The sequence below is a fragment of the Macrobrachium nipponense genome, chromosome 29, assembly GCF_015104395.2.
Source record: "Macrobrachium nipponense isolate FS-2020 chromosome 29, ASM1510439v2, whole genome shotgun sequence".
Lineage (NCBI taxonomy): Eukaryota > Metazoa > Arthropoda > Malacostraca > Decapoda > Palaemonidae > Macrobrachium > Macrobrachium nipponense.
The window spans coordinates 4,410,501-4,431,947 of record NC_061092.1 but is presented as its reverse complement, the minus strand read 5'-3'; the positions used below and the strand labels follow the sequence as shown (position 1 = coordinate 4,431,947).

At 40.3% G+C, this 21,447-nt stretch overlaps 1 long non-coding RNA gene across 3 annotated transcripts in view; it reads left to right on the top strand.

Moving 5' to 3' along the window:
- Nucleotides 1-21,447, top strand: part of LOC135206053 (uncharacterized) — a 77,929-nt gene that overhangs the window by 16,899 nt on the left and 39,583 nt on the right. Inside the window, exon 1 of one of the 3 annotated variants that reach the window (XR_010312666.1) lies at nt 19,093-21,376. The exons of 1 other annotated variant lie outside the window; for it this stretch is intronic. This is a non-coding gene — a long non-coding RNA (uncharacterized LOC135206053). Of the gene's footprint in view, nt 1-19,092; nt 21,377-21,447 lie in introns of those variants that run through there. One more of the 3 variants, XR_010312664.1, reaches the window with a different exon arrangement.

Below are 21,447 nucleotides of genomic sequence, written 5' to 3'. Positions count from 1 at the left end.
AAAATACTTCTTTACTAATATTGACCTTCAACTCCTTTTTTAAGAAATAACTCACCTTCACTGATGCTAATGCAGCAGTGAGTTCTAACCTAGGTATAGTAAAAGTTTTCAAGGGAGACACTCTTGATTTAGCCATAACTAACCTAGTATGTACTTGTCCATTTGCATCTGTCATTCTTAAGTATGAGCATTGACCATAACCCTTCTCACTAGCATCAGAAAAATGATGCAATTCATAGTCTATGACATTCATGTGGCTGGTTTATAACATCTCAACTTTAATATCTTTCAATTTGGGTAATTGACTTAACCAGTTTTCCATTCAGTAATAACAGTTTCAGGAATAGGATCATCCCAGCCAAGGTCTTGTTTACATAGGGGTTGCAAAACTTTCTTACCTAGAATGAATGGTGATATCATGCCTAGAGGATCAAAAATAGAGCTAACTATGGATAAAACATTCCTTCTAGTACTAGGCCTTTGAATGGGTTTGACATTAAAATTAAATGTATCTGTTTCAGTACACCATTCCATACCTAATGTTCGTTCCACTGGCAATTTATCTTTTCGTTAATCAAAAATTCTTAACTGATTGAGCAATTTCATCAGGACATATAGCCTTTAAAAATAAAGCATTATTGGCAACAATTTGTGCAAATGGAAACCACCCCTTTTACATATCATCTGACTGTCTTTGGCTAAGTTTATGGCTTCCTCCACTGTAGCTACAGACTTTAAGCCATCATCCACATAAAAGTCTTCTTTAATGAACTCTGCTGCCTTTTCAGTAGTTTTATCCTTAAATCTATCAGCAGCAGCTTTCAAAGCATAGTTTGCAACAGATGGAGAGCTTCTAGCACCAAATAAATGAACAGTCATCCTATATTGAACAATGTCACCATCTAAGTCATGGTTATCAAACCACAGAAATCGTAAAAGATTCCTGTGTTCTTCATTTACTAAAACTTGGTGATACATTGCTTCTACATCACAAGTAAATGCAACAGAATGATTTCTAAATCTACACAAAATACCAGCTAGACTATTTGACAAGTCTGGTCCCTGAAGTAAACAATCATTCAAACTTGCATTTTTATACAGAAAAGAGCAATCGAATACTACTCTGATTTTGTCAGGCTTTCTGGGATGGTAAACCCCATGATGTGGCACAAACCAAACCTTTCCATTAGTTAGGCATGTTTCATTCAAAGGAACCCTTTCAGCATAACACTTATCAATCATATCCTTCATGAAATTTATGTAATCATTTTTCATGCTTACATTCTTCTGAAGCTTTTTTTTTAAATTTGATAGTCTTTTCTGGACTACTAACTTATTATCTGGGAACTGAATATCACCTCCTTTGAGTGGCAGTGGAATTTTTAAACTGTTTACCATCAATAATCTAATACCATTACTAACAATTTCAATAAACTGTCTTTCTTCTACTGACAAAGCTACCTCATCATCACTAACATTACTTATGAAATCATATTCAAACTCTCTCTGACATGATGAGGCTCATACACTTCTTTTACTTTTGGTTGGTACTGTAAAAATGTTATTTGATATCTTGGAATTTATTTCAATTTTCTTCAACTACAGTTCTATTAACAACACATCACTTTCTAATTATTCTCATTGACATTTACATTACCAATAATTCCCCATCCAAGAGCTGTTCTCTGACCCATAGGGCTCATTCCAGACCCAGGAATGATTTCTAAAGGTTTGACAGCTTTTATACAGTTTATACCTATCAATAGACCTATCTCAATGTCAGGATTATACTCTACTAGCCTTCCAGCAATTTTCTTAAGATGAGGCCATCTTAAAGCTGAACATTTTTTTAGGGATTTGTGCTCTTCTTGCAGGAATAGTTTTCTAGAGTAGACACATGGATCAAATTTATAGTACTATTTTCATTTATGCCCTTCACTGATAAACCAAATACTTTAGTACTTTTTTATAGCCTCTTCACCCAGCATAGTCGCTATCTAAATGACAGAATTTTGGCCATTGACATTCATATATGTACCTTAGGACACTTTCCTTGATAAAACAAGCATCTGACTGATCATCCAATACTGCATATACCATGACCTTATTATTTGTATTCTTATGGCTTAACCAAACAGGTACAATCATTGAGTGAACATCAGCTGAAAAATATCTGTTAACATTAATTCTATTAGCCACAGCTACAGCCTGTCTTGTTGTGGGTATCACCAGAACTTGGTTTTTTATTCAAAGTTTCATCGTGGAGAATTGTTGGGTGCCACCTCTTGCTTTAATACATTTCCTTGGTCTTTTACAATACCTTAAATAATGACCAACCTTGAAACAACCTTTACACATTTTTTTTTATCTGTCAAATATTGGTTTCTTTGAGCAAGATCAAGTTTTAAGAACTCTGGGCATTTTTCCATATCATGGTTTTGTCTACAGTAATAGCATGTAAATCCTACATTCATTTTACTCTCGGCTTGTTTTTCATTTTTAGATTTATTTCCATCAGATGCAGCATTTGTAACATTATTAACTTCATTAAATTTAGTAGCAATGATGTACGCTTTGCAACCTTACTTTGTGGTTGTTTTTCTTTAGGTGTAAATACTGTATCTCTCCTATTAAGTGCACTGTAAGATGATGTTGGATTACATGCCTTATTGGCTTCATCACTTATGAACCTTGTAAACTCTTCAAAAGATGGATATTCCTCTTCATCAATTGTGATTCTTTTAGTTACTATACAATTCCATCTCTCTGCAATTTGAGCAGGCAACTTCTGTAACATAAGTCTGTTTTCTTTAGGATCGTTAAGAATTGCTAAGTACTTTATGATTCTCATGGCTGTTTTACAGTGTTCTAAGAAATCAGAAAATTTCCTCAAACCTGGACCATCATTAATTGTAATCTTCGGCCAACCTTCAAGCTTGCTTCTAAAGGCATCAGCAACAATAAATTTATTTCCAAACCTATCATGAAGTATCTTCCAAGCCTTGTCGTAAGCCTCTTGGGTGCCAAAAGAAATAAGATTATCAATGGCAGCTTTAGCCTGACCATCCGTATATTTACCTAAGTAGTACAATCTTTCAGCAGCATCATCTGTTTTATATTCAATTAATGTAATAAATTATGCTTTCCATTGAGGATACTTCAGCAAATCTCCAGAAAATACCTCTGGTTCTTTAACGGGTAAATTGTCTTTACGTTGCCTTGCAGCAAACAAGTCGGCTAGTTTTTCTAAGTTCTGATTTTGAAGATCAGCAAAACCTTTTAAAATATCCCATTGATAAAATTGACTGGACTGTACGTTATCATTATTGATAATGTTAGGTTGTTCATGAAAATCTGCAGGGGTTTCATGAGTGTGTAGCCTTGGTCTATTAACATCAGGTTGTGTATTGCAAGTGAAGGCATTTTTGGGATCTACTATTAGCCTAGGTTCACCTATTACCTCATGGGATGCCTCATCTATAGTAGTACAAACTAGCCTAGGCTCATTTGGTATTTTGAAATCTGATTTTCTGGTTTGTTTCTTGGCCTAGCCTAAGTTTACTTGGCTCTGAGCGTCCTATGGGCTGGTAATTATAATTATGGTCTAGCCTTGGTTTCCCTGGTTGTATGAAATCTGTTGGAAATTTAAACACCTGAGCATTTGGATTTAGATCAGTCATTGCCTTTATTTCTGCCTTCCTTTTGTCTAAATCTTTGTCTATACTATCTAAACCTCCAGCAAAGGAAAGGGAATTTTGTACACTGGAACCTTACAATGAATAATTTACAACTCTACTCCTCAATATATCTGTGCAGAGACTTCAGTGGGTTGGTTATTTTCACCTAACGGAAAACTCATGCATGACTGTGGATCAGTTTCATTTTCTTCCTCTAAAATTTTATTAACTGCACATATCTCAGCATTAGTGGCTTCAATTTCTTAGTCAATTTCTAATTTCTTTAAATCTGCTCTAGCCTTCTCCATTATGTCATGGTATTTTCTTTCTGTGCCTAACCTAGCCAGTTTTGTGCTTAGTTCTATTCTCTTAGTACTAGACAGAAACACGTGAAGATTTACTTACACTTGTATGATGTGACCTACTAGATGAAGACTTTGACTTTAGAGAGACATTTGACATTTTATCATCTTGGTCATGTTTCATTTTTTCTTTTAATTTTGTTAACCTAGTGTGACTTTCAAAGCATATTTCCTGGTAATTATACTCTAAACTCTGTACAATGTCAACTTCTGGTATTTCTGATTCTTTCACTTTAAGAGAGAGTTATGTCAATTCTTTGTTTAATTCTATTTGAAGCCTATTTGCAACACCTGTAGTAGGCCTACATTACAATAATTTTTAGAAAGTGCCAAATCTGCTTCTTATTTATCTTGCCTCAAACAATCTCTTTTGTTTTTTGAATTCATCAACCAGAAGATCAAAATTATACATCTTACCTTTTTCTGATTGTAATATTACTCGTTTACCCATACTAGGTGACATAGGCCTAGGCCTAGGTTTCAATGAATGCAAGTCTTGCTCTTCATCTTGGCCTACCTAAATGTTGATCATGTTTCTCTTGTTCATTGTGCTCCATTTTCTTGATTCGTAGATTTTCCACGTTGCCTTCTACGTAGGTTAGGTTAGGCTCCTATTCTTGGGTTCATCAATCATCCGAATTGTGTTATCTTGTCCTTGTTTTGGACAGTACGTGGCTCTGTAGTTATATATGTTGATTTTAGCCCCGTTCGGTGTTGATTCTCAAATTGGGTATCAATAACATTCCATGGTCCTTTTGTAGGTACTTTATTATATAAACCATGAGCCGTTAATTGAGTATAACACAATTTTGGGGACTTAATCCATTAGACATACAACAATGAAGAAATCCATGACAAGCAAGTCACGTTTCACGTGCTTGAATCTGAAGCAGCAGTTGTTGTGATTGTTTACTTCTACCCAGTAGAGCGGGAAGTAACTTGTCCACCTTGGTAGAATGTATTTAAGTATTGTTTCAAAACTCAGATATAACTGGCTCATGCTAATGACAGTAACAAAGCATCCTATCGTCCCAAATAATAATAATAATAACATTGGATTCAGTCGTTGCTGAAAATGTTAGGAACTGCATTATGGAGGAGTAGTGATAGTTTATATTTGACAACATCTCCAAAGGTTGTGTGTAAGAGAGAGAGAGAGAGAGAGATTGGTGGAAGAATGAATGGGAGTGGTTAAATGGCGGTCGGAAGTATGTCTGTTGTGGCGCTCTGTAGGCAGTCAATGGAAGTCTGTTACGGTAACGTTACACTGACGAGAGTCGTAAGCAGTGAGAGACTGTGAGACGTCTGGTCAAGTCAGTGTCGGTTATTGCAACGGTTGTCCTTTGGTGTTTCGTTGTTTGGGTGGTAATTGATAGATTTTGGGGTTGTGAAGTTGTTGTGCGTGTGTCTGTCTGGTTGTGGTGAGGTTAAGAAGATTGGTGGTGCATTTTCGGTGTCTGTTAGTGGTGGTTGGGGCAGTGTTGGTTTTGGGGGTGGTTGTGCTTCTGCGAGTTGTGTGGTTGTCGTGTTCTTTCAGGCGGTTGGTGTTCGTTTGCAGTGATTTGTTGGGTTATTGAGTTTCTGTGGGGTTGTGGGTCTCGGGGGTGGTTGGTTTGTGCTTTGTGCTTGGTTGTCGGCGGTGGTTGTGTCGGCTAGCCTATAGCCTACTATATCCAGTGGACAGCACAGCCTAGCCCTGAGTAGCAGAAGCCAGAGGTGAGTACCTGTTTGTGGTTTTTTGTTCTGTATGTAGGTATGGGTCAATTGTCCTGCTGTATTTTGTAGTGTTAAGTGGAAAGTGTGATTGAGGGTGGGTTTGGTAGCCAGACAGGTTAAGTTTATGTCTCGGGGAGGTTACTTGTTTTTTGTGATCCCGCCACATTATTTTTTGGCGCCCGAACAGGGACTGCTGGTGTGGCAGCTGCAGGACAATTGGTCTAGGCTAGTGTGTATGAGTGGTGAGAAAGTTTGAGATGGAAGGATTGAGTGAGGTGGAGAGGTTGAAGGAGGAGTTGAGGTTGGAGAGGGAAGTAAGAGGACAATTGGAAGTGGATAATGAGAGGTTAAGGGTAGAGTGTGAGGAGCTGAAGAGCGAGTTAGAGGAAATGAGAGGAATGCTAAGGAGTGCAAAAGTGGAAGTGAAGGGAGCGGAAGAGAGAGTTGAAAAATTCTTAGTGATGATGAATGCAGTGCAGGAAATGATGAAGGGGTTCGTGGTAGAGGGAGCTGTAGGGGGTAGGCCTACTAGGTCTTGTGATAGGCCAGAAGTGGTAAAGACAGTGGAAGAGCGAGTGGATGAAACTACGAGTGACGAAGGTGACTTGTTTGTGATAGGTAAAGGAAAGAAGGGAAAGAGACAGGATAAGGATAAACCTGAGGACAAGAATAAGAAGGGGGCTGAGGAAAAGAAGACGACTAAGGGAAAGAAGGTTAGGAAGGATGACGGACAGGATGAGACTGGGACTGAATACATTGGGGAAAGGGCTGAGAGTGATTTAGATAGCGGTGAGTGGAAACAGGTGGGTAGAAAGAAGGGTAAGAAGAGCGTAATCAGGAGCATGGATGTTAGTATGGAAGTTGATTCACTGTATTCGGACAAGGTTAAGAGGGATCAGAATGGTGGGAGTAGCGAAAGTGAGAGTGAAAGTGAGCGGGAGCGGGAAGTACGAAAGGTATTATTTTATTTATGGACATTAATAATGTAGCGTATTTTAACTTAGTTCACTATGTTAAGGAAGTGATAACAAAACACTTCTTCTCAATACATTATTGTCGCTAATGCATACTTACAGAGAAAAAAAAACATTAAGTTTTTACCTCAAATTTTTCCTAAGTCGGGAGAGGTGTTTCCTCTACGGTAATGTTTACTTTTAATGAGCCCTCTAACTTACTTTCTTACGCAAACAAAAGCAGTTCCAGTTACTCATTATTGGCTGAGAGGTGTGACATCGTTATGACGTCATGGGTTTCATAACCAATTACGAACGACTTTAGTCGAAAACTAAGTTTCACTAGCATTTCAGCGGAGTAATAAAGTTACCTGTCCAGTGTCCACTGGTATCCTTGTTTGACTGAATACTCGAATAATGAAGCAAAAATCGGCATTTTGTCTTCCTGTAGGCATGGCAGAGGTAGTGGCTGGCCCTTCTGGCATTAATTTTGACAGACCTTCGATTTACTACCGATTGTTTGCAGTGCAATGTGGGTTACGGTGAATTTTATCATTATTTGTCTAGTGGTGGTAAAGAAGTTATGATTGAATATGTTCAAAGACATAATTTAATTCTAAAGCAAAAAAAATGCGAGTGTTGTGGAGCTATTTGTCGGATCGACTACAACAGAAACGCCTTTGGATGTGATCGCTCTGTAGGGACGAAAGGACGTCGGCGTAAGTGATGCGACACCCAAATCCATCCGCCACAGTAAGTAGCCTTACTGTAACCCCTGTGGCTAGTGCGCGCAGCGCAACATTACCTCTTGCCAGAACATGTTGAGCTTGCCAAGAATCATTAAATATGTGGATAAGGCGCGAAGCGCCGTTCCGCCACGGCCTTATCGATCGTCGCGGATATGTAGTCGCTCCCTAATTTATTTGTTGTTGTTTTGTTATTGCCGCCATATTGGTTTTGGTGTTTGTTACGACCCTTGTTGGGCCGTGGTGCAGGTTTGTCTGCACTAAAGGATGTACACTCAGTGTTGTTACAAAGTATCCAGTAAAAGATGGTCAATGGAGACGAAAACACTCAGAAAAACTCAACAATATTTATTAACAAACAAAAATAATCAAAGTCAACCTTGTGACTGCCAAGGACAAATTCTAGTCCTTAAATAATCCCTTGGGATTCCTAACTACTAAAAACTAAGCCCTAAACAGAGATAGAGAGAAACACATGAATGCAAATACAACAAAATATGCAATATAAGTGGCCAGATCAAAATGAATAAGATAACCAGTACCTATAACTAAATAGGATGGGAAGGAAGGCGAAGAGTAACAGGGAGAAAACACTTAAATCTCCTACTTATGTTGATAATCTAAACTTATAATATAAACAAATATAAAAGCCACGAGGCTGTTAACATCATAAGAATAATTATAACCAAACAAACAAAAGGGACAGCAAATTCCAACTGTCTCGACAGTTCATTATAAGATATATCTATATATATATATATATATACAAATAATAATAACAAAAAAATATCTCCTCACTTACTTGAAGGGGAGTCCGTGATCCAGGACTAATAATAAAGGTCCTTTGCCTACAGTAGGCCGTGATCCAAACAATTTCAGAACTCTACTAACAGGGGAGTACAGAAGCACCAGGAAGGAGGAGTCGAGAGGTCCTGCACGACCATACAAGAAGAAACGCTTACCTGGGATCTGTCTCCCTACTTGACTTCTAACGGGCATCAAGGCCCCCACAGCTGCAAAAGTTCCAAGGCGTCCTGGAAAAGCAAATGCTTCTAACACCTCAGGAAAAATCTTCCACGGAGGTGGCAGCAAGATAAGGCCGCAGGTGGCACAAATCACCTGCAATACAAGCAGGACGCAACACCGCAGGTGGCCGGAAGCGTACCTGCGAAGGATAGCACTCAAAGTACAGCGTACACAACACCGCAGGTGGCCAGATGTGTACCTGCGAAGGGCGGCTCAAAGTACTCCCAAATGCGTCGATAAAATATATTAAGAGCGGCAGCTGCAGAGCAAAAAAAGGACAGCCTCTGTAGATAGCCCGAACTGTCTGCCCAAACACTCGCTCTGTCTCTTCTCACCTCCTTCACCGAGGGCTCCAGTCACGTACCCAAACATAAACAAAAAAGATACGAGTGTTTAAAAGGGTAATTCAAAAATTTTAACGAGCGGGGAGGAGGCGCAAAATCACACACACTAAAACTTAACTTTCGTAAAAAAAAAAATATATACAATACAAATTTCCTTAAAAATAAATACTTAAATACTAAATGTCTTATATTAAATGTTTAACAAAATCACAAGGTTGACTAAAAAACTGAAAAATTACGTTAACATCTGATACCTTTCCTCCGAAGAAAAAAAAAAATTTAAGCCAGAATTTTTTTTTTTTATAAATGTAGTACTAACAAACCTGTAAGGAAAGAATAAAGACAATCTACAACAGGCAAACATATAATAATAGAGCAACAAATCTGAAACCAAATTATATTACATCAACAGAAAATACCATTGGGGAATGCAAACCAAAAGCTTTATATAGCTTACCATTATTTTAAAGATCAAGTGATAATACCATACTCTGAACCCAAAGACAAGGCATGGCAAAGGACAGACATGACATAACAATACCCATAGTTTAAACAGGATCATAAAAGTCACAAATCCCCAAGTCTAAGGAAACCAACCTACTTAACTTACCTAAATAAACTTACAGGCACACACAGGCCTACACCTTAACCTACAATACACGAACAATATAGTCCAAAAAGTCATTATATATAATCATCAATTCAAAGTCCAAAGTATATTGTGACAAATCAATAATTGGCTAGGAACCAAGGGCAATACATAAAATATTAAGAGTGTATAAACTTCATACAAACCTCAACACTGGCAGTCGCCAAACCGTATAATAAAAATAAAACAGGTATTAACAAATAAACCTACTAAATTCAAACCTATAAAACTTGCAGGAACATTGAAACCATACTATATTCAACAAATAATTTTTTTCATATAACCTATTGGAGAAACGAGCAGGGTGACGTACGAGAGAGAAAGGCAAACTAATCAATTTCGGGAAAGGGCATCAGGAATCTTATTTTCGGAACCCTTAATGTGCTTTATCACCAATTTAAATTCTGAAGAAAGAGAGCCCAGCGCAAGATCCTCTGGTTGGCTCCTTTCATCCGTTCAATCAAAAAAACTAGTGGGTTATGATCAGTCCAGACCTCTATGGGAAAAGAAAAATTAGTTACATAGGGTTTAAAGTGCATAAGGGTGCGGACCAAAGCAAGGGCTTCTTTTTCAATTGTTGAGTATCTTCTTTCTGCCGCCAATAACTTACGACTGACATAAGATACCGGGTGAAACTTCACCTCCTCATTCCTTTGAAAGAGGCACCACCAATTCCTACATCACTGGCATCCACAGCAATGATAAATGGTCTTTGAAAATCTGGGGAAATTAAAATAGGGTTAGTCAACAACACAGATTTAAGCTTATTAAAAGCTTCCTCACACTGCTGCGACCAAAAGAATTTCTGACCCTTTTCTAGGAGTTTTGTAAGAGGATGAGCAAGGTCTGAGAAATTTCTAACGTACTTTCTGTAGTAGCCAATCATACCTAGAACCCTTCTCACCTCTCTGACATTACTTGGGCTTTTCAAATTAATAATAGCCTCGAGGTTAGCTTGTTTCGGAGCCACCTGACCCAAACCAACCTCGTGACCCAAATAACAAACCTTAGTCTTACCAAATTCACACTTGGCTAAATTTATAACCAAACCAGCAGACCTAAGAGCCTCAAATACGCAACCTTACCATGCGCAACCTTACCAATGCGTATGCCAGTCATTGCTATACACTACCAAATCATCAATATAAATCTCTGTTCCTTCTAAACCACAAATAACCCTATTCATCAGCCTCTGAAAAGTGCATGCCGCATTTTCCATCCCGAATGGCATAATCTTGCATTCATACAAACCAAAGAGAGTGACAAATGCAGAGATTTCACGGGCTCGATCAGACAACGGAACCTGCCAATAGCCTTTCAGTAAATCCAACTTTGTAATAAAATTGGCAGATCCTATCTGGTCGAGGCAATCATCAATACAAGGCAAAGGAAAAGAATCATTCTTTGTATGGACGTTTACTTTCCTATAGTCCACACACATGCGGAACTCACCGTCTGCCTTTTTAACAAGAACTATAGGAGAACTCCAGGGACTAAATAACAGAATGCTGAAATGAGGTCGTGCTCCAACATATACTCAATCTCCTTACTGACTATATCCCTTTTCACGGGATTCAACCGATAAGGACTTTGCTTAACAGGAGGAGCACTTCCCACTTCAACATCATGCTGAAGAAGATTAGTTCTACCTGGAGAATCCTGAAATAAATCTGTAAAGGAATAAATTAAATTAAGTACATCTTTTCTTTGATTAACATCCAAATGTTCCAAACCTTCCTGCAAGATTCCTAAATTTTGCAAATTTTCAAACAAAGCATCGGAAGGAACTTGATACATTAAGTCATCAGATTCTTCAGGAGGAACATCTACTACTACCGATATCGGTTCATACACAATTGCTAAAGGATCAACACTTTTACAATGATATGGCTTCAATCTGTTTATATGATAAATTCTACACTTTCTACTTGAGCCTGGAGCTTCAATTTCATAATTGACCTCGGACAACTTCCTCAATACCTTCCAGGGACCCTTATACCTTGGTTCAAGAAAATTGTCTGGGTCCATACTCAAAACCAAAACCAATTCTCCAGGTTCAAAAGAACGAGCTTTAGCTTTTCTGTCAAAATTATCCTTCATCACAGCCTGCGAGTAACTCAGATTTTCCCGTGCAAATTTCCAAGCACTGAACAACCTCTTTTTCAAATCCTCTACAAATTCTCCAACTTTAACCTCTCCCTTTCGACCGGACTGTAGCACTTCGCTAAAAATTTCTAGAGGACCACGAACTTTATGACCGAATACCAATTCGAAGGGAGCTACACCAGTGGAAGAATTTGGATGATTCCTAAGAGCAAAGAGGGCAAAGGGAAGTGCTTTATCCCACTCACTACCTTGTTCGTAACAATGTTTTTTCAAAATGGATTTAAGGGTCTGGTGAAACCTCTCCACCACACCTTGACTCTCCGGGTGATAAGGTACGCTGGTAATGTGCTGAATGGCCAGTTCAGCACATTTACCTCTAAATACCTTACTCGTGAAATTTGTACCACAATCTGTCTGAATAACACGAGGGAGACCATACCTGGAAAAGAAATCCATTAATTTTTCAAAAACAACTTTAGATGTAATACGTCTCATAGGGAATGCTTCGGGAAATCTAGAGGCTCTATCCATAATAGTTAATAAATAAACATAACCAGACTTGGTTTTAGGTAAAGGACCAACGACATCTATCACCAATTCCGAGAATGGTTCACCAATGGCAGGGATAGGATGTAAAGGAGCTTTGGGAATTATTTGATTTGGTTTTCCCATAACCTGACATACCTCACATTCCTTCACATAATGCTTCACAGAAGATTTCATCCCAGGCCACCAAAAATACCTTGCTAATTTTCAGAAAGTTTTCCATACCCCAAAAACGGCCTGAAAGAAAATTGTTGTGAGCAAGATTCATTACTGATTCACGGAACTGGGACGGAACCACAGTTTGTGCAATCTGAGAAGTCTTGCTCAGATATCTGTCGAAGGACGACTAAACCTGTAAAAGTAGACCCTTGGTTATACCAAACCGAGGTTTAGTCAAATCATTAATGTCTCCCAATTCAAAGTCAAATTCTTTTTTCTGGGCTTCAATAAAAGCCAATCTGTCCCAATCAGGTTTCAAATCATTAATAATATACTATTACTACCACTATCTACTGACCCGGGCCTTTCTACATCCACTTCTAACTACTAAGCATTAAATCATCATCTACATCAAGTAGATCAGCAGCTCTTGCTGCGGCACGGGTTGTTATAGCCATGGGACATGCATTAATGGACAATATGGGAAATAATTCCTGACCCTCACTATTGACCATATCATTGACCCAAAATACCGTCAATCCCAGAATGGGGAGACTATTAACAACGGCCAACTCGGTAACCTTATCACATCCAGGAAAAGACAACCTGACATCCACCAACGGAGCAGAAACAAGTGTTCTGGAACCCTCCCAGAACAACATAATTCCCTGAATACTCTTTACAACCTTTTAAGGTATCCCCTCAACACAAGAGACCGAGCTGAACCAGTGTCCCTCAAGAACTTTACTTTGATAATCTTAGATCCCAAGAACAATTTTACCTGGCCATACATATTTGTCAAAACTGAGTCACAAACTGTTTTTTATTAGAAGTGTCACTACTACTATTATCTACCTTACTACTAACTACAGATTTTTCCACTTGATTATCACAAGAACTGGACCTGTCAGAAATTAATGAAACTGGATTTTGGCCGTTTCTCTCAAGATATCGTCTACGGGCATTGCACTGGTTCTGGAAATGACCTGGCTTGTCACACCAAAAAACAGGTTACTCTACGTCCAGTACCTCTGTTACCATTATTATTATTGTACCTTTGATTATTGCCGGAATTAGATGTACCTCTGTTAACAAAGACACGAGGGGGAGGAGACCCTCCTGAGACTCTACCAACATTCCTACCATCTGAAAAAGAATTAGCATTATTAATCTTAGGAATATTAGGAGTCGACGAAGGTGGTTCTCCCCTCCTTTCACTACTGTGGGCACGGGAAGAGGGATCATTTAAAACCCTGTACCCAAAGTTACCATTGCCAGAGCGATGGGTCAACACATATTCATCTGCCAACTGAGCAGCACTACTCAACTTCATAGCTTTGACCTCCTCAAGATGGACCCTCAACTCTTTGCTACATGCCTTTTTGAACTCTTCAAGGAGCAACAATTCCGCAACGCAGCAAAAGGACACCACTTGTCGGCTCTTCAGCCAGTCGTCAAATTGTTCCTCCTTGACCGAGCGAATTCTACATAAGACTGTGAAGGATGTTTATTATAATTCCTAAATTTGAGGCGATAGGCCTCAGGAAACCAGATCATAGGATTTTAATACAGCGCTTTGACCTTATGATAGTCCCTGGCAATTCCCTCCTCCAAGGCATTGTACACCCGGATAGCCTTGCCCACCAGCCTACATTGTATTAAAACAGTCCATTTCGGATTTGGCGGGCCAAGACAACCGGGCGGCAACATGCTCAAAGGCTTTGAAAAATTCAGGGACATTGTTTTCATCAAAGACTGGCACCAACTTTAGCGCTGCACCTAAATTAAACCGTTCCTGAAACATACCTTTAGGGGAACTGACCAAATTGGCTCCCTGTAACCTAGCCATCTCTATATTCAACTTCACCATCTCTAACTCGTGACGCCTCACCCGCTCGTTCTCCTCAAATTCTATTTTCTTTAATTCAATTCGTTTACAAATTAATTTATATTCTACCTCCTCCTTAGATTCACCCGAAGTATGAACAGAAGCCAGGGGTTCGACTGGCAAAGAATTAAGGGGGGGCAAAAATGGGATTATTGACACATTAGCCTTAGGTATATTCGAGGGACCTTCATAAATAATACCTGTACGAGGAGGAGCCTCAAACAAAGTCAAACCAGCTCTCACGCTCAACCTATCCTCTTCCAAATCATCATTAATACTATCTTCACCATCACTTTCTACTTCACTTTCACTCACCAAATGTTCGGCCTCAGCTAAATCCTGGGCAATCTTACCCTTCACAGCCTCCAATATATCTCTCTAGTGCCGCGACTTAAGCGGAACACCCAACCACTGTGCACAAGCAACTAAATGTTTCCTATTTAAAACAGGCAAGTACTTTAGGCAGTCAGCAGACCCCAAAAATTCAGCTGGGTCAAAGTTAAACTCTTCCATCTTGGCCAAAAATTAATAACTCGGGGAGAAAGGCAATACTACAAAATAAATATTGAAGAGATCACCCAAGTGCCGCTCCACAGACCAAAATACCAGATACCCCTGAGTACATCAATCCTGTCACGGTCGCCAATTGTTACGACCCTTGTTGGGCCGTGGTGCAGGTTTGTCTGCACTAAAGGATGTACACTCAGTGTTGTTACAGAGTATCCAGTAAAAGATGGTCAATGGAGACGAAAACACTCGAAAAAACAAAACTCAACAATATTTATTAACAAACAAAAATAATCAAAGTCAACCTTGTGACTGCCAAGGACAAATTCTAGTCCTTAAATAATCCCTGGGATTCCTAACTACTAAAAACTAAGCCCTAAAACAGAGATAGAGAGAAACACATGAATGCAAATACAACAAAATATGCAATATAACTGGCCAGATCAAAATGAATAAGATAACCAATACCTATAACTAAATAGGATGGGAAGGAAGGCGAAGAGTAACAGGGAGAAAACACTTAAATCTCCTACCTATGTTGATAATCTAAACTTATAATATAAACAAATATAAAAGCCACGAGGCTGTTAACATCATAAGAATAATTATAACCAACAAACAAACAAAAGGGACAGCAAATTCCAACTGTCTCGACAGTTCATTATAAGATCTATCTATATATATATATATATATATATATACAAATAATAATAACAAAAAAATATCTCCTCACATCAGAAGGGAGTCCGTGATCCAGGACTAATAATAAAGGTCTTGCCTTACAGTAGGCGTGATCCAAACAATTTCAGAACTCTGCTAACAGGGGAGTACAGAAGCACCAGGAAGGAGGAGTCGAGAGGTCCTGCACGACCATACAAAAAGGAATGACTTCTAACGGGCATCAAGGCCCCCACAGCTGCAAAAGTTCCAAGGCGTCCTGGGGAAAAGCAAATGCTTCTAACACCTCAGGAAAAATCTTCCACGGAGGTGGCAGCAAGATAAGGCCGCAGGTGGCACAAATCACCTGCAATACAAGCAGGACGCAACACCGCAGGTGGCCGGAAGCGTACCTGCGAAGGACAGCACTCAAAGTACAGCGTACACAACACCGCAGGTGGCCAGATGTGTACCTGCGAAGGGCGGCTCAAAGTACTCCCAAAAGCGTCGATAAAATATATTAAGAGCGGCAGCTGCAGAGCAAAAAAAGGACAGCCTCTGTAGATAGCCCGAACTGTCTGCCCAAACACTCGCTCTGTCTCTTCTCACCTCCTTCACCGAGGGCTCCAGTCACGTACCCAACGTAAACAAAAAGATACAAGTGTTAGGGCAAGTGTTAAAAGGGTAATGCAAAAATTTTAACGAGCGGGGAGGAGGCGCAAAATTACCACACTAAAACTTAACTTTCGTAATATATACAATACAAATTTCCTTAAAAATAAATACTTAAATACTAAATGTCTTAATATTAAATGTTAACAAAATCACAAGGTTGACTAAAAACTGAAAAATTACGTTAACATCTGATAGTGTCTTCCCCCGATTTCGGTCGGTGGTTGAGTGGGCCCGCGAATCTGTAAGTGCTCCAAGGATAGGTCCATTTTTATATGTTTGAATGTTATATTTAGGTTTTTTTTCCTCCATTTTGCCCTGTTTTTACCTACTTTGTCTCCCCCACCCAAAACCCCGCTTCCCAAGGAGGTTCCCCCAGATTGTTAGCTATAGTGGGAGGGGTGATGGAAGGATGAAGTATTCATTTGCGATGGAAATAAACCTCAAAATCATTCAAATCACATCATAACACAACAGAAAAACCTATATTTTATGTTGAAAGCAATTAATGTCCATAAGTAAAATAATACCGTACGAAAGGCTGTATATATGTGAGAGATACCTAGATGTGCACAATACGAGGAATATGGTAGTAGGGACATAGGGGATTTTTTTAAGGAATATGAGAGGTATTGTGAGGCATAGTATGGGGATAACAAGAGAGTTGGGTAATTTTTTGACGGTATTTTTGTTGAATATGTATGGGGTAATGATGAGTGTGGGGAATGTGCCTTATGAGAGTGTAAAAGCCAGGATTGTGGAACAGGCGAAGAGGATAAGGAGTAGTGTTAGATATAGGAGAAAACATGGTTTTGATGAGGTAAGAATGAATGTTGGTGAGTCGTTGTCGATGTATGTGTGCAGGTTGGAAACATTAGCCAGGAAAAAGTTTGGGAATGAAGGGATAAATGAGTGTAAAGAGTTAGTGAGGAAGTTGTTGGCAACTGTGCCTGAGAGTGTGTGTATGAGTTTGTAAATCTGAAACGTAAGGAGAAAATGCGATGGACGAATGAAAGTATGACGTGGAACGACATTTTGGAAATAGTAGAGGATTATGAGTTGGACAGGTGTATGAAAGAGAGTAGAAGTGTTAGTGTTAGGACTGAAGTGGCTGATGTTATGCCAGAGTTTAAGAGCTATAGGGAGGCAGTTTTGGAAGGGCCAAGGCGAATGGCAGAGCGAGTGGTTGATAGGAGTGTTAGAGCCAGTAACGTAAGTATGGTTAGCCCTAAGAGAGATCGGAGTGCAAGCGTTGGAAGAGTAGGGTCGGTTAGTCGTGAACGAGAGCAGCAGTGTCACAGATGTGGAAAGCTAGGGCACAGGAAGAATGAATGTCGGTGGGCGTTAGGAGCTTGCTTCGGGTGTGGGCAAACAGGGCATTTGGTGAGCGAGTGTAAGCAAGATAGGGATATTAGATGTTACAGGTGTGGGCAAGTAGGGCATATAGCAAGTGGATGTCGAGGTACTCGTGTGACTGAGGTTTGCGGTAATTGGGGGAAGAATGGGCATTATGCTAGGATGTGTAAGGAACAACGGGCAAAATGTGTTGAGTGTGGAATGGAAGGTCATGTGGCGAGCGTGTGTAGGCGAAAGAGGATGAGTCAGGTTGGGAGTTCGGGAAACTAGGTACAAAGGGGATTCAGTTGGGTGGGTCCTCTGGTGTGCGGTCAGTAAGAGTGATGCATGTGCGTGAAGGATTGTTGCATGAAAGAAAGTGGTTTGGAGCTTTTAATAAAGCAGAGCTGAAGTATTCGGTGGTTGAGAAGGAGCTTGCGGCAATAAGGTTTTGTGTGAAAGCGTTGAAAGTGTTTTTGTATGGGGTAAAATTTGTCATAAGGACAGCATCGGCCGTTAATTTATATGATCAAGAAGGAAAGTGTGAATGCTAGGATTGCGAGGACAACTGAGGATTTGAGTGAGTTTGATTTTGGCTTAGAATATGTGCCGGGGAGTAAAAATGTGATTGCTGATACGATGTCTAGGATGCATGGTAAGGACAGTGGTATCGTGAAAAGTGACTGGGATCCGAATATGGTACCTGAGGGGTTGGTTGTAAAAGAGAGGTTTGAAGGGAATGACAGAATGTGTGAATGTTTGTTTTCGGCGTTGAAAAACTTGGAAGGTAAGGGTCTGGTTGAAGAGGTACCCGGTAGTGTGAATGATTTGCGAGTGAAGTTGATGAGTGATGTGCAGAAGGAAGTGGCATATGCGGAGGAACAAGGTGGGGAAGGAGAAATGTTGCATGAATTGTTGTCAGCAGTAGTTGAGTTGTTTGGAATAAAAGTGTTGTTGTATTTTGGATGGGACAGACCGGTTGAATATCGAGGAAGGGCGAGTACAGGTAATGAACGTGGGGTTTTGATGATTCAGTGTGGGGAACGTGGTTGTAATTGGTTGGTTACAAAAAGGGACTGTGAAGGGGATCCGAGTCAGAATTGTGGAAATGGGGAGTTAACCTAGGATGAATGTGATGAGGAGGATTGTGATGTGGATAACCAGGTGGACGTGGTAGTGAATGTGTGTATGCATGGGACTCGAGGGAAAATGGTGACGTTTGTCCGAGTAAATGATAGTGAGTACTGTAGTTTGGTTGACAGAGGGGCACAAGTTTCCTTGGTGAGTGGGTCAGTGGTGAGTGAACTTGAGAGATGTGATTGGGAAGTGAAAAGGCAGTCTACAAGTGTGAGAATACATGGGTTGGGACAAGGAAGTGTTTTAGTATGGGAAGAGGTACGGTTAAAGGTTAGGTTGGGAGATCTTGAAGTAATGCATAACTTTATAGTCATAGGAGAAAATGATATGCCATCTTGCTTTTTAATAGGGATAGATTTTTTGAGGATCCACGATATAGACGTAGATATAGGAAATGGAATTCTTAGAAAGGGGGCAGATAAGTGGCTAGGATTCAAGATGGTAATGTGTTTGTAGCAAACTTTGTGGGTATGATTGATATTGCTAGGAGTGAGAATGATCTGTTGAGTGAGGAAGAGATTGAGGAAATGCAAAATAAGTGCCTGGAGATAAGTGATTGCGACAATGTGTTTTGGGAGGAGTGCAGGATGTGGAAGACTGGCCATGTGAGTTGGATGTATATAAGAGGGTTGCTAAACGTTTTGTGGTGTGCAAAAACATAGTGTACTTTTTGCATCAGGAAGGGGTGTATGACAGGGAAGTGTATGTGCCAGTGTTTTCTGTTGAGTCAGCTGTGAGTATGTGTTTGTTGGTGCATGATCGGTTTGGGCATACGGGAAAAAATAAGTTGTGGGAATGCATGAGAGAGAGATTGTATGCTCCAGGGTTGAATAAGATTTGTGTGGATGTGGCTGTCACGTGTGAAGACTGTCAGAGGGGAAAGTATCAGAGTGTGCATGCAAGTCCGCCTGTGTTGCGATTGCAGATGAAAGAGCCGTTTGAAATGCTTGTGATTGATTGTGTTTCTTTGCCTAGGACTGCGAGAGGACACGTGGGGATGATTGTGATGGTTGATCACATGAGTAAATTTGCTTATGTGGTTCCCATCAAAGATAAGAGTGAAACTGTTGCACGAATGGTGGGTCAAGTGATGTTTCCCATGTGTGTGTGTAAGCCGGCAAAAATGTTGAGTGATAATGGACCTGAGTTTGTGGGATGGGAATTTGAAGGAATGGGGTATTGTGCATGTGTATTCTACTCCCTATATGCCCAGTGCGAATGGGTTGGCTGAAATGACTGTTAGGACGATGACTGAGATTTTGCGAATGATGAGCAAGGGCGACAAGGATTGGGATATGTATGTAGGACGTGCAGTTTGGGTATATAACGCCACACTGCATAAGAGTATAGGTATGTCTCCTTGTAAATATGTGTTGAATTTTGAAAGGATTGTCAGACCGCGGTTGGGTCTGTCAGAAGGTGATCGGGATTTGTGGAAGAAAGCAAGTGAAAGGTTTGAGAGTTTTGGGATTGGGGGTAAGGTGTTGAAAGAGGTGGTTGAGATGGGAAGAATGAATGTGAATAAAGTGAGGGAGAAATTTGAAGGGCCTTTTGAGATTTTGGAAGTGGGACCGAGTGGATTGAGTTATGTTTTGGGGAAATTGCGAGTAGGTGGGGGAATGGATGAGGTTAGGGCACACCATAACCAGCTCCGTAAGTGGAGGGAAGTGCCACAGTATGTTCGGGAGAATGCGATGAGTGAGTGGTTGAGGGTGAATAAGTATGAGCCGACTGTTGGTGAACAAATTGGTCTGGGAGATCGACAGTTGGTGTTGGTTGAGTATGGAAGAAAACAGAAGAGTGTGTAGAGAGGAAGTGGAAGGGAAAAGCGTGAACGGCATGGTAATGGGGTTGGTGGTAGGGTGCTAATGGTTGATAAAGAGTGTGCTACGGATGACTTAGGGGGAATGAATGATACTTGTAGTGTATGTGGGTTTGAGTTGACAGGGACAAATGAGACTTCAGTGAGAAGGAAACTGAGTAGTGAGGAGGTGGTTGATAGGATGGATAAGTCTTTGCGGGAGTTTGACAGAAGTATGGATGAACTGAGTGGTTTGGTGGCTGAAATAGGGGAGATGTTGGAACCAGAGTTAGAAGACATCGGTGAAGTACTGAATGGAATTTGGGAGGATGGTAGTGAGGGAGATAATGGGAGTTTGAAAGAAAGTGGTTTGGAAGAAGTGAATGGCGATGTAACTGAAAGAGTGTATGATGGTCCTCAAACAAGATTCAATGGGCCTGCATCTGACCATCCTTGGGTGTTGCGAAAGGCAATTTAGTGTGGATGTTGAGAGTGTAAGGAGATGTTGTCAAATGTAATGGGGGAGGTAATATGGAGGAGTAATGATAGTTTATATTTGACAACATCTCCGAAGGTTGTGTGTGAGAGAGAGAGAGATTGGTGGAAGAATGAATGGGAGTGGTTAAATGGCGGTCGGAAGTATGTCAGTTGTGGCGCTCTGTAGGAAGTCAATGGAAGTCTGTTACGAGAGTCGTAAGCAGTGAAACGTCTGGTCAAGTCAGTGTCGGTTTTGGCAGCAGTTGTCCTTTGGTGTTTCGTTGTTTGGGTGGTAATTGATAAATTTTGGGGTTGTGAAGTTGTTGTGCGTGTGTCTGTCTGGTTGTGGTGAGGTTAAGAAGGTTGGTGGTGCATTTTCGGTGTCTGTTAGTGGTGGTTGGGGCAGTGTTGGTTTTGGCGGGGAGTTGTGTGTTGTGTTCTTTCAGGCGGTTGGTGTTCGTTTGCAGTGATTTGTTGGGTTATTGAGTTTTTGTGGGGTTGTGGGTCTCGGGGGGGGTTGGTTTGTGCTTGGTTGTCGGCGGTGGTTGTGTCGGCTAGCCTATAGCCTACTATATCCAGTGGACAGCACAGCCTAGCCCTGAGTAGCAGAAGCCAGAGGTGAGTACCTGTTTGTGGTTTTTTGTTCTGTATGTAGGTATGGGTCAATTGTCCTGCTGTATTTTGTAGTG